Source organism: Salvelinus sp. IW2-2015, unplaced genomic scaffold (genome assembly GCF_002910315.2).
Source record: "Salvelinus sp. IW2-2015 unplaced genomic scaffold, ASM291031v2 Un_scaffold8436, whole genome shotgun sequence".
Lineage (NCBI taxonomy): Eukaryota > Metazoa > Chordata > Actinopteri > Salmoniformes > Salmonidae > Salvelinus > Salvelinus sp. IW2-2015.
Window position 1 is genome coordinate 5,098 of NW_019949696.1, and position 7,896 is coordinate 12,993.

Consider the following 7,896-nt stretch of genomic DNA (forward strand, 5'->3'; position numbering starts at 1 on the left):
GCTGTCTGTGGTGAAGAAAGCACTTCATGATGATGGAAGTGAGTACTATGTGGCAATAGTCTTTTAGCACAGTTACCTTAGCTTTCTTGGGAACAGGAACAATGGTGGCCATCTTGAAGCATGTGGGAACAGCAGACTGGGATAGAGAGCAATTGAATATGTCCGTAAACACACCAGCCAGCTGGTCTGCAGCCAGCTGGCCAGCAGCCTTGCGAGGGTTAACACGTTTAAATGTTTAACTCACGTCGGCCACGGAGAAGGAGAGGGGGGGGGGCGCAGTTCTTGTTAGCGGGCCACAACGGTGGCACTGTATTATCCTCAAAGTTGGCAAAGAAGGTGTTCAGCTTGTCCGGGAGCAAGATGTCGGTGACCGTGACGTGGATGGTTTTCTTTTAGTAGACCGTGATTGACTGTAGACCCTGCCACATACCTCTCGTGTCTTAGCCGTTGAATTGCGACTCTACTTTGTCTCTATACTGATGCTTTGCTTGTTTGATTGCCTTGCGGAGGGARTAGCCACACTGTTTGTATTCGGTCATGTTTCCGGTCGCCTTGCCCTGGTTAAAAGCAGTGGTTCGTGCTTTCAGTTTTGCACGAATGCTGCCATCAATCCACRGTTTCTGGTTRGGGAAGGTTTTAATAGWYGCTGTGGGTACRACATCACCGATGCACTTGCTAATAAACTCCCTCACCGAATCAGCGTATTCGTCAATGTTGTTGTTCGCCGCAATGCGGAACATATCCCAGTYCACGTGATCGAAGCAATCTTGAAGCGTGGAATCAGATTGGTCGGACCAGCGTTGAGCAGACCCGAGCACGGGCGTTTCCTGTTTTAGTTTCTGTCTATAGGCTGGGAGCAACAAAATGGAGTCGTGGTCAGATTTTCCCGAAATTTAGGGAGTCTTGTTTTCAGATTAGCCTTGTTAAAATCCCCAGCTACAATGAATGCAGCCTCAGGATATGTGGTTTCTAATTTACATAGAGTCCAATGAATTTCATTCAGGGCCATCTCTGTCAGCGCCGGATCACTACACAATCATTCTCTCTACTATTATTCTGACATTTCACATTCTTAAAATAAAGTGGTGATCCTAACTGACCTAAAACAGGGAATTTTTACTTGGATTAAATGTCAGGATTAGTGAAAAACTGAATTTAAATGTATTTAGCTAAGGTGTATGTAAACTTCCACTTCAACTGTATCAGATAACAGATAACAGATAACAAATATCAGATAACACACAACAGATAACAGATAAAAAATATCATATAACAGATAACAGATATCAGATAACAGATAACAGATAACACACAACAGATAACAGATACCATATAACAGACAACAGACAACAGACAACAGACAATAGACAACAGGTAACAGACAACACACAACAGCTAACAGATAACACACAACAGATAACAGATAACACCAACATTACAGATAACACACAAAAATATAACAGCATTAAACGATATAATCAGATAACAGATATCAGATATCAGGTAACCATAATAACCGAAACAGATATCGATAACAGATAAACAGAATAAGTGCGTAACATATAATCAGATAACATATAACATATATCACAGATAACAGATAACAGGTATCCAGATAACCATATAACAGATCAACATATATCATATATCATATAACAGATAACAGATTATCACGAAATAACAGATAAAAATACAGATACCACACCACTCAGCAGAAACACACAACAGGTAAACAGCGTAACAGGTATCAGATAACAGGTAACAGGTAACAGGTAACGTAACAGCGTAACAGAAACAGATAACAGATATCAGTATAACAGCATACACGATATCAGATAACTAGATAAACAGATAACAGATAACAGCATTCAGATATCAGAATAACAGATAACAGCATACCACACATCAGGAAAAACACACACAGGTAACAGGTACACAGGTATTAGATAACAGGTAACAGGTAACAGCGTATCAGATACACAGAGAACAGAATATCCGATAACAGATATAACAGATATCAGATTATCAGAAAACTCAAAGGGGTTTTTTCTTGTATGTATTTATAATCTAATTCGCCACAAGTTTCGTTTTCACAATTAACTATAAACAAATTAATACTGTCGATGTGTCTACACATTTTTCAGCGGCTGCAAAAATAAAAATAATTGTTTATTTCTGTACACCATCTCTTTGTAACTCAGCCCTCCCTGCTAGCCATTTTAGTTCAGTTTGCTCCATGCCAGACTGGTGACTGATTCCACTAAAGAGTTCCACGGTAATAGAGAGAGAGCGGGAAGAAAAGGATACAGCACAGAGGGAGAGAGAGATAAGAGAGAGAGAGAGAAGAGAGAGAGAGACGAGAAGAGAGGATGAAAAGTAGGAGAGAGGAGAAGAAGGAGAGACGGACGACGACGAGAGGCAGAGAGATGAAGAGAGAGAGAGGGGGCAGGAGAGAGAGAGAGAGAGAGAGAGAGAGAGAACGACGGCGGAGCGAAGAGGAGGAGAGAAGAGGAGAGAAGAAGGAGAGAGACGGCGAGGAGAGACCGAGTGGAGAGAGGACGAGTAGGCGAGCCGTCAGCGGAGAGAGAGGATCGAAGAGAGAGACCGAGAGAGCAGAGAGAGGAGAGACGAAGAAGAGAGAGAGAGAGACCGAAGAGAGAGAGCAGGAGGAGAGAGAAAGAGAGAGAGAGAGAGAGAGAAGAGAGAGAGAAAGAGAGGAGAGAGAGAGAGAGAGAGGAAGAGGAGGCAGGAGAGATGAGAGAGAGAGAGAAGCAGACGCATGCAATATATATCTCTGGCGTAGCTTTGTCTGCGTAGGGTTTTTTGAAAATTGATAGTGGTGGATTTGTCTCCTGCTGCTGTTAGATTATTCTGCATCCATCCTTTTCCCTCGTTCCTCTCACTTTCCCGCCCTCACAGTCTCTCTCTCTCTCTCTCTCTCTCTCTCTCTCTCTCTCTCTCTCTCTCTCTCTCTCCTCCTCTCCCCTATCTCTACCTCTCTCCTCCTCCTCGAGTCTTCCGATGGCTCTCTCCGTCTGTGGCTCTCTAGGTCTCTCCTCATCATCTATGAATTCCATTCAAGTAATATCGTGCTTTTGTATATTGGAAGAGAGGGGAGCAGAAGAACGCATAGTCGCCAGGCTCCACGTTCGATGCTCAGGAGCTCTGATCGCATCAGAACGTCGTTGCCTATGTCTCAGTACGCTTCTCCACTTCATGCAAATATAGAAGACGAATGAACCTACCCTGAATCGAGCTAGCATGAGGGAGAGAGGTGAGCTAGTGTTATGTGGTCTGCTGGAGGGGATATCCAGGGCTGTGTAGTGGTCTGTGGACTCTTAGTACTCAATAGTCCAGTAGTCTGTCCAGGATAACGCCCTACCATCAACTCGATTTAATTTAACTACAGAGTGGAGAAAATGCTTGCCTTGTGTTTCACACGAGGTTTTCTCTACCAGTAGGATGGGTTTTCTTGAGCTGTGTGCGAGACGTGCTAACTGGCCCAATAGGCATGGTTTCTGAATGTGTGGCGACTGTGACTGGCCAATAGCGATGCGTTTTCTGCAGTGTGTCGGCGACGTGCTGACCTGGCCAATAGGAAATGGTTTTCTGAGTGTGTGGCAGATTTGGCTGACTGGCACATAGGATGGTTTTCTGAGTGGGTGAGACGTGGCTGACTGGCCAGTAGACATTGGTCTTTCTGAGTGCGGTGCGAGACCTGCTGCACTGGCCAGTAGAATGCGTTTTCTGCAGTGTGGTGGAGACGTCCTGATTGGCCAATAGCGAGGTTTTTCTGAGTGTGTGGCGTACGTGCTGACGGCCATAGGATAGCTTTCTGCTTATTAACTATAACTATACCATAACAAACTGTGCTTTACCCCAGCTATTTTGTCCATGGACACATCTGCTGCGCAAAAGATTGGGTTGAATGATTCTTCAGTGAACCAGCACTATGTTGTGTGAGCGTTCAGTGTGTGTGTGTGTGTGGTGTGTGGTCTGTGTCGTGTAGTGCTGTAAGTCGTGTTGCTGTGCATGCATGGTTTGTTGTACAAGACTGGTTAAGTGGTGGTGTGTGCGTGTCAAGTGCTGCTGGTGCGATATGAAGATTACGTGTGTGTTGTGTGGGTCGATGCTGCGTGTGCTGTGTGTCGGTGTATTCAATCATGTTATCAAATCAAATCACAGCTTTATTATACGCAATTTTCAGACATTGAATGCACACATGTGCTTCACAGAAGAATAATATGATTATAAAAGCTGAAATTATTACCACACATAATATAAGATAAAAAAAACTAATGAATGACACCAACTGACAACGACTAAAACGCACCTTGACGAAAAGCAGCCAAAAGATCTTTAAAACTAGTTTCATAGTGTTCTCTGGTTCAAGGCGGGGGAATATAAGCTAGCGGCATTCAAGGCTGGCATTACTAAAGCTGGACTAGCATACTAAGTCGAGACATACGAAGGGCTAGAGAGTAGTTCTCTTGGAATCCAATGGACCCCTACAGTTAACCTAGAGGCTAGTAAGACCAGGACAGCGAGCATTAGCATATTAAGGTGCGACCCATCAGTAACATAAAGGGCGGGCCGGCAAGTGACACTAAAGGCTGAGGGCATTAGTAATACTCAAAGCTGGGGACATGTAATCGTAAAGGTGGGCTGGACATAGTAACTTACTATAGGCGGCATAGTAGCTAGCCTCCATTCTCCTCCATGTCCTCTTGCACCTCCCAGGTTCTCTGCAGCTACCAGATGGCCAGGTAGCTAGACAGCTGGGGCGAATAGTGCTAAGGCTGCATAACTACAAGCTGACTAGTACTATAAGTCGCGGCAGTACTAGGTGGGCATAGTACTAAGGCTCTCTCTCAGCATTTCGGCCCTTGGTCGGTAGTATCCAGAGCGCTTTACTAGGCTGCATACTACTAAAGGTGGGGCTCATCTAGTCACTAAAGGCTGGCTGCTAAAAGGCTGCGTGAATAGTAACTAAACAGGCTGGGGCATAGTACTTAAAGGCTGGTCTCTCCTTCTCTGGCCTCTTTGGCTCATCAGCTCTCTTTCGTTCTCTTGCCCCCTCTCCACTCTCCTCCGGCCTTACAGAGGCTGGGCCGATAGTAACTAAAGGCTGGCGGGCATGTAACTAAAGCGCTGTCTCTCCATGTCTCTTGGTCCCCCTCAGGTTCTCTGGACAGGCTATTCTAGAGTCTGGGGGCATAGTAACTAAAGGCTGGGGCTATAGTAACCAAAGAGCTGGGGGCTATAGTACTAAATGCCTGGAGGCATAGTAACTAAAGGCCTGGGGCCCATAGTAACTTAAAGCCTGTCTCTCCAGTCTCTTAGGTCCTCCCTCAGGTTCTCTGCAGGCCTATTCTAGAGGCTGGGGGCATAGTACTAAAGGCTGGGGCATAGTAACTAAAGGCTGCTTCTCTCCACTGTCTCTTGGTCCCCCTCACGGTTCTCTGCAAGGCCTATTTCTCGAGCTGGCGGCATAGTAAACTAAAGGGGCTGGGCGGCATAGTAGCTAAAGGCTGTCTCTCCATGTCTCTTTGGTCCCCCTCAGGTTCTTTCGCGTAGGCTATTCGCTAGAGGTGGGGGCATAGTAACTAAAGGCTGTCTCTCCACTGTCTCTTGGTCCCCCTCAGGTTCCTCTGGCAGGCCTATTCTAGAGAATGGGGCATAGTAACTAAAGGCTGGGGGCCATAGTAACTAAGCTGTTCTCCATGTCTCTTGGTCCCCCTCAGCGTTCTCTGCGTGGGCTAGTCTTAGAGCTGCATGTACTACAGAGCGGGGGGCATAGTAAAAAGGCTGGGGGCCATAGTAACAAAGCGGCTGTACTGGGGGGCCATAGTAACTAAGGCTGGGGGCATAGTAACTAAAGACGGGGCAAGCATAACTAAAGGCTGCGCGGGTTCATATAACTAAAGGATGGGGCATAGGTAACTAAAATGCTGGGGCGATAGTAACTAAAGATGTCTCTCCATGTCTCTTGGTCCTCTCAAGGTCTCTGGCAGGCTATTCTAGGCTCAGGGCTGGGGTATATAAGCTAAGGCGGCTCCATTAGTAACTAAAGGCTGTCTCTCCATGCCTCTTGGTCCCCCTCAGGTTCTCTGACCAGGCTATTTCAGAGGCTGGGGGCATAGTAACTTAAAGCTGTCTCTCCATGGCCTCTCTAGGTCCTAGGCTTTGGGATAGTTATAAAGGCCGCTGCCAGGGGACCTGAGGGACTACTCGGGGTACATAACTTAAAATGCATGTCTGATATTTATGATGTGCCACAATTGTGGAATCGATTATAAAACCATAATAATATTTTTTCTCCCCAATTTCGTGATTAGTCACATTGCTGGTTACAGTCTTGTCCCATCCACTGCCAACTCCCGTACAGGACTCAGGAGAAGGGCTTCATTGCAGTCTGAGTACGTGTTTTAGACAACCTCTACTGTTAGTCTCAGCTTCATCTCTTGAGTGTAAAGTTAAAAAAAAATCTGTTTTAATATCTTGAGTGCAGACCCTGGACCATACCTCACGGAACCTCACAAAACATTGATTAAGACATGCAAGGTTATCAACAACTTCTGATCAAATTCTCTAACCTATTCCCAACATTTGTTGTACCGACAAGATGCTTGGATCATTCCGTCCTGATTACAGCATCCCGCAACCTCCGCCTGCTTCCGACCTGCCTTATTGAGATCGCAAGTGTCGGAACACCTAAACTGCGTAGGCACTCTGCAGGAACCGGGCCCAACAGACGCTGGGATCGACAAGCCGGACGCAACTTCCCGCAACATTGGTGGCTTATTGTTTCAGGCTCCCGGTGACCGGCTGCGACACATTGGGGGGGAGCGGCTGGGGGGCGGGGGGGGGGGGGGGGCGAATGGGGGGGGGGTGTTCGGGGGGGGGGGACAGGGGGGGGGCAAGGGGGTGGCGGGGGGGGGAAGGTCACTGGCGAGGGGGGGGGGGGGGGGGGGGGGGGGGGGGCGGGGGGGGGACGGCGGGGGGGGGGCCAACAGGGGGGGGGGAGCGGGGGGGGGGGGGGGGGGGCAGCGGGGGGGGGGGGGGCAATGGGGGGAGGAGTCGGGGACGGAATAAGTTCCGACTGGGTTTTTGCTGCGCAGGGCGGCGGCGGCTGCGCGTGGCATTGAACCCAGCATCTGTAGTGACCGCCTCAAGCATGTAGTGCCTTAGGACCGTGCGCACTCGGGAGGCCCAATATAATAATCTTAACATTTAGTTTATAAACGCTCACAGGCAGCCAGTTGCAGAGAACCTTCAAACTGGTGTCAATGTGTGTTCTCCATCTGGTCTTGGTCAGTAGCCGTGACTTCAGAATTCTGTATGTTTTACAGTTTGACCAATGGCTTTCTTTGGTGGACCAGCACAAGGAAGCATTACATTAGTCAAGCTCTCGCTTAATCAAGACTCTCTCTGTATTCCGACCTGAGAAACGAAATGGCCCGCACCTTGGCAATTTCCTCAGGTGATTAAAATCTATTTGCGTCACATTCCTAATGTGTGATTTGAAATTGATTCTAAATAACACCTAGGGGTTTTTGTGTACTTGGGTTTAATCTTTATTTTGCGTGAATTAAAATGTGCAGCCAAGGTTTCTCATCGTCTCTGCTGCAGTTGTGGCTGCCTGAAAAGTCACAAAGCTACCTCGGTTCGTTGCATTTTTATCTGCGAGGAAGTTTTGAGTCATCCACGTATTTAAGTCAGTAATAGTCTAATTTATCAGTGGAGCTAAAATCCTCAGGTGACACAGAAATGTAAAGTTTGTAAACAATCAACTGCGTAGCATTGGGAATCAATGCTGTGCTTTCTGATAATCGCTGCGAAGGGGTAAAATATAAACTGAAAAGTTACCTTCACAAAGCCCTTGTGGAAGCCCAC